Raw genomic sequence first — 6,826 nt, 5'->3', positions numbered from 1 at the left:
GCCAAGTGTCTGACATTGGCACTCTGGGGACAAAGCTGAGACTAGGCACTGCCCTGTGAGGGGTCACTGTCACTGGCAGTGTCATCATCTGCACATGATCTCAGCATGAACTGCTGCCCCTTCCCTCCCCAGCAGCCTCTTGAGGTGCAAATGGACAGGGATACTTGTTCCCCAATAGGTAGGGCCTCTCATTTCTTAAGGTGCGGCCTAAGAGATTCCTACCAATGCTTTACTTACTGGAAATGTAACCTGTGGCAACTGTACCATGAGGGAAGTCAGGAATTAAGTGTGAAGGGTTCTGTGAAAGGCTCAAGAAAATAGTAAAGTTCCTTAGAAAAGAAGGCAGGGAGCAGTTGGAAGGAAATCAACACCCAAGAGATCTGTGTATGGAAACATGGAGGCATGGCTCTGGGAAACAATTTGTTTTATTAAAACAAAAACTCCACTTTGTGAGAAGAGTCTGCGTATGCACACTCTTCAACACAGCTTGTAGCAGCAATGTGTGTCCATGCAACTTAAGTGGCAAGAGACAAATGAGGAATGGAAAACTTCTTTTTTTCCTGGTACTAGGACTTGAACTCAGGACCTTGGGCTTGCTAGTCAGGGACTTGGGTGGCTAAGCTAGCTCTCTGACCAGGAATTGAGCAATTGAATGTAGTGGCTTGTGGAATTCACTCGTCTGCCTCAAAGATAGTCCTTGCACTCCCATGAGCACCTCTTCAGGACCTGAGAATTGGCCCAGAGGCCTGGCTGTTCTGTAGTGTCACCCAGTGGGGTCTGTGGATTTCTAGGAACTGGCTTCAATTCAATAGCTCAATAAAATTTCTATTTGTTTCTTTCTTGACTGTATCATGTCCTTGGACTAGAAAGAACTGTCACTGTCACATCCACAACACCTAACATAGGGAGAAATTAAAGCTTTTCAATTTTGTCATTCTCTGAATGTAAACTTGCAGTATAATTTTCTGAAATTTAATAACAATTAATATGCCAGTAATATTACTTATGTGCACCTTACTTAAAGCACCAGGCTCTCAAGCTCACGTCATCGTAGCCAGCTAGGTTGTGCGTCCAGGCAAATGCCATTCATTATTCTTAGGTGGCTTAGTTCCCTTCTGTTTGCTGAAACCCAATCCCCAACACCCACAACTCTAATGGAGGAAAAATCTAATTTATCTCACAGTCTGCAGAAGTTTGAGGCCACTGTTGGCTGCTTCCAAAGCAGAGTGGCATGGCAGAGGGGCCTCGCAGAGGAGGAGCAGCCCCTGGCATTGCATGGCAGTGAAAAGCAGAGAAAGATGAAGAGAGAAGAGGGAGACAGACCCTGCCAGGCCATGGCCCAGGAACTCCCCCTCCAAGGGCTTCACCTCCTAACTTCACATCTCACTGCAAGTCCATCAGCAGATGTGTCATCTGAGGAGTGTGATGCACCCACAATCCACTCACCTCACAAAGGCCCTCCCATGAGCACTGGAGGCTTTGGGGGAAGAGCTAGATGTGAACCCTAACATTACATGCTTTATCCCAAGTGTAACTTGACAGGTGCCATTTCCACTAGTCAGTTCTTACATTGAATAAAGTCAATAAAACTGTCCATTTTTGTATCTCAGTTATATTATCTTATTTTTTTGTACTTTATTTTATTTTATTGAGAAATAGAAATGAGACAATTTCAAAACTGATTAATAGGATAGTCTCAATAAGTAATACATTGTACATTGTTATATTCTTAGTGGTTATCCATAGTATAAGATGCAGACAGAACAGCCTGTCTAAACAAAGTTAGCACAAATCTTTCTTCTCATTGAATTAAGGGAAAGTAGTTGTATATCTATCCTAACTATTCTGCAAATACAGATACAAAATGGTCCTTCCTTTGTGTTACCTTTTTTTGTTTAGTTCTGTCAAAAATGGGTATTCCATTGGCATCTAAATACTATAAGTACATAAATTCAGCAAAACAATCCAACTCAGTCTAGCAGTCCACAACAGTAGTGGGTTATCCACAGAAGTTGTTGACTTGAGCCTTTCACAGCTCAGCATATTAATATAGCTTTAGTTTATATACCTTGTTTTTATACATTTCTGCTTGATGGTTAAGACCAAGATAAACCAAGACCTATATAACAAGAAATGTAACTTTTGTATCTGATAAGGTCAGTCACGTAACCTCGGGATTTATCCTGTAACCCTGTACCGCCGTTTGCAGATCCTTTGTCAGTGTCAGTCATGTGGATGAGTCACGGCCATTGCTTGACCAATTTGCTCTCTGTGAAAGCCTAAGAGAATGTTTTCTTTCCATATGACTCTCCTTAGGCATACTCTACATCATTGATCTTATTTGTCTGTGGCCCCATAATCTCATTGATCAGAAAATTTGGGACACAACTGAGTTGCATGTTGTTACAGTACAGGTTCTCCTTTGTCCTCAGTCTTCACTGACCTTGAAAGGCTTAGGCCAAAATGTTGGCTGACCTTGCAGCCCTTGTATTTCTCTAATTTTTGGTCTGCAAACCTAGGTTGTTAACCCTCCAGAAGAGAAGCTTATTGTTACCCTACATCTTATGCAGTTGGGTTTAACTTCACTATCTGTCCAAATATCAAACATCTTAGGTGTAACATGGAACAGGGATTTTCCATCAAGTATTGATATGTTAAACATTATATCCCTACAGAATATGGAGATAAAAGCTTTAAAAATGAAAAAAATATAAAGAATATGAATAAATAATTACATATTTTTACACAGAAATTTAGAAATCGAACCATATGCAACATTGTATCAGGACAGTCCTGCGATAGTTTTTTTTTTTCTTTTTCTTGTGTCTAGTTTTTATTTATTACCCATTAAAAAAAACTTTTACTTGTGAGACAGTATGGTAATAATTGGTATGTCATGACAAGAAGTATGTATTTAGAATACCAGAATGACAAGCATTCCAAGCATGACTCTTCTATTACACATTGCTATCTTCTGTGCAGTTGCTTGGTTTACAGGTATCAGCATATATAGTTAGTTAGGGTGAGAATCCTACCAATTAACTGCTAGTTTCAAAAACCTGTTGGTGTTTCTCAGGATCATTGCCTTGCCCATCTTGTGCGTATAAATGTATGGATTTGCCCCTGTCCTGTTTCCCAGGTTTTCTTCTTGCTTCTCCTTTTTGTCTAATCCTCAATTCTCACTTTCCTTTTAATTGTGTTATACATTTCTTTTTGTATTTCTTTTGAGTTCTTATACTAGGGAGACTATATGATATTTACACATGTAGGTCTGGTTTATTTCACTTATGAGTACATCTTCAAGTGGCATCCACTCAAATATAAAGGCTTTGAGTTTATCATTCTTTATAGCTGAGTAATACTCCATTGTATAAAAATACCATTTATTTCTCAACTATTCCTCAGGTGATGGGCATCTTGGTTGTTTCCAAAATTTGGCTATCACAAATTGTGCTGTTATAAACATAGGTACACATATATCACTATGATATGACATTTTCAATTCTATATTATCTTATAAAAATCAATGAAAAGCTATACAACTTTTGATCATCATGCATTTAAGTGGCTAAGTCAATTATTAGATCCCTCAGAATGACCAATAGGTGTCATTCTCTGAACATAAACTATAGCTCAGCTGTCTCCAATTTTATTATACATCATATGTAAGTAATATTATTTATGTGCTTCTTCAACTGATTTGTGTTGAAAATGCCTTTTTGTGGACTCAAAGTGACATAATCAATTGAATTATATATTTGATCATAAATTATGCAAGTTGATATTCATTTTATTATTTACTGATGAATATTCAATCATAGTAAATATATTCCATGCAAACCAGAAGAGCTCTCATTTGTGACATGTGGTATTTCCAAATTGAATTGATCTACGCTGAGTTTTTACCAAAGGCAGGACACTAGATGGCAAGCATGCCATCTCACCATGGAGGATGTGAGCAGACCCCCAAGGTGACTTCCTGCCATGGACTGCAGAACAAAAAGTGAGCTGCCTTGCACCCCCAAAGCCATGCAAGCTAGCAGCATCATGTGGTAAGACTGCATTTATTTCTTCAGAAACAAGCTGAGAAATAGAGGAGACCAGATTTTTGAGTCAACCCAGCACCTGCTGCTTGTCCTTAAGAAAGATGCAATGTTGTGTCCACTAGAAATGATTTGGGGCCCTGTCCACACAGCCACCTTTCTGTGGCTTGTCCTGGGCCACATGTTAACTCCAAATGTGGACTCCCTCTGCCTTGGGGAAATGTTTCCTGTGCAGGAGTTGAGCAAGGCCTCCTGACTTTTTTGACTACTCACACATCTGGGCCTGCTCCATGCAATCTGCAGGTAGAAAAGACACAGATGTCCACAAATATGGACAAAGTATCTACCCCAGGTCCACCGTGGTACCCATTCCTGCTCCACACATGCTTGTAGGTTTAGTGCAGGGAGTGGTTGCCCAGCTGCACATCCTCCCCACAACTGTCCTCTCACCACAGAGATGACCAGAACATCCTGCAGAGCTGTGATTCAAGATAGGTCCTGCACAGAGTGGGTCGACCCAGGCTGGGGGGATGCTCAGGCCTTTATGGCCCTCATCTTTCTCCCCAGCAACCTCTGAGTCCCTCCAACTCTGGACAGCTGCTGACAAGTTGGAGCCACAGTGGAGCCCCCTTCGTGCTCCCAAGGCACACAGTACCCTGGGTCCTCCCTCATCCAGCACCCTTCCCTACACTCTTGCCCTTGCTATGTGGACATTTGCTCCCCTTGGAACTGATACTGCTCATGTCCCACTCTGCTTCCCCTTATCCCTGACACAATGTGTCCTCAACTGTGCCACACTGCAATTACCCTGCCTGCCAAAAGATTTATTCTCTTTTTGCTGCTCTGAAGGGATCTGGGGTGGTTAAGAGGTTTCTAGTGCTGCTACCTGAAGCTCAGTTGCAGCTGATACCAAAGTTGTGTGTCATGACCCTCACATCCCCCCTTTTTTCCTGCTCTCACTGTCCTCATAGTGACAGGATGGCCCAGCACACCAACCTTAAAGCTCAAGTATGGTCAGGGCCGGTGAGCTGAATTCACGGCTTACACTGACCTGTGGGGTGTGAGGCAGTCTGGAATGGGCTCATCAGCCAGGTCTCTGCAATCTTGTCTGAGGTATAACAAAGGGAGTTGCCTGGAGAGCCATATGTGAGTGTGGTTTGTAGTGTAGACCATGCAGAATCCTTCCTAGGTCTCCTTGGTGAGTACTGACCAACTCACACCCATAGGTGTGTGCTCCTATAGAGTTTTGCTTGAGGATTTGCAGTGGATTTCCAGCCCATCATACAATATACTCAATTTCTGAGGGGTCCACAGCCCCCAGAGTCATGGATATTTTTCCTGCAGAGCTGTGCATTTAGTGTCTCTGCCCACTTCAGGGCTGCAAGCCACCACTAGCCAGCCCCTTCCCTGCAGGACAGTGCAAGAATCCCGCTTTGTGTTCCCCCCTCACAGGAAGACCACCACCCCATGCCTGGGATTTCACTGAAGGTAAAAGTGACCACAAGCTACAGCAATATTGGCCTTAGATATATTCACTGAAGTGGGTCCTTGGAGACAGGGAGCAGAACCAGACTTTAGGGATATAGTGAAAAGTGTATCCCACTGTGGAGAAGGAGCAGAGAGAGAACAGCCAGTAGACAAAAGCAAGGAAATCACATGCTGTGCTCCTGGGAGTTGTGCTCTGACTGCTACTGCTTGGGAACCTGGAGCAGACTGAATTCATCATGGTGAGCTGGCACCCAAGGAGACAGGTGTGCACACATGGGACAGAGCATGCAGGGCTGCAGATCCAGGCATGACCTCAGTGCAGTGGTGAGTGTGAGGCACATCTGGGTGTGCACATGTGTAGTCACACACACGTGGGGTTGTGCACACCCAGTGGGCAAATGCATGACATTATCAGACAGGTGTAATTTTGCAAATTAGTTTGCCCAATGTGATGTCACCTCATGAATAAGCAGGACATTTTCTAAGCCTCAGGTGTGCTTTGAAATCAGTGTGGCCATATGGCATTAGTATGCAGCAGTAGCTCCATCAGCACTGGCTTCAGGAGTAGAAGTGTTTTCTAGAGACAATAGTGATATTAAGGTGTGCTTTTGGTTTTATTTTTTCTGAATCTTGCTAAGTGGAGTAGTAAGCTCTGATCTACAAGACAAGAATTCTTTGGCACAGTCAGAATCAACTAATGACAAATGATGACAGTTTCACCCTGTTACCCCATTTTCCCACCTATTTGGCTCTATTTTCAGATGCCAGCCTCTCCCACACTCTCCAGCCAAGTCAACAGAGAGAGGGCCATGAATTAGTGTATACAGCAATTAATACTTAACCACTGCCCTTGAACTTTGCAGTCCTCGTGATCTGGACCAAGAGCTTTGATTCTTCAATATTGAGGAGCAAGTAAAAACTCTTGCTGGGCCCTGGTGACCCAAGCCTCAGTGCTCTGTGTAGTGAGATTCCTCCTTGAAGACTAGCCAGCTGTGATGGCATTTTACATTCCTTCAAGAGTTTCCAGGCCTGCTAACTTACACCTCAAATTTCCCTTAGTAGGAGAGATTTAAGGCTGTGATCAGACATTTCAGTGGGGTCTTCTCTACAAGCCCAGCCAATTCACAAACCTACCTAGCACTGGATGTGTGATAACTAGGCAAGCTTCCTGGCTATGAGGAGTGGTGTCCTTCCACATGAGGTTGCCTGTGTCTGAGTCATTTGAGTTCCAGGGAACTATCAGCATGAGGCAGATACTTGCCTTCTCACTGCGAAGGGTTGATGTATGTGCACTC

Source organism: Octodon degus, unplaced genomic scaffold, assembly GCF_000260255.1.
Source record: "Octodon degus isolate 3935 unplaced genomic scaffold, OctDeg1.0 scaffold00014, whole genome shotgun sequence".
NCBI classification, from domain to species: Eukaryota; Metazoa; Chordata; class Mammalia; order Rodentia; family Octodontidae; genus Octodon; species Octodon degus.
Note: the sequence above shows the minus strand (reverse complement) of the source record.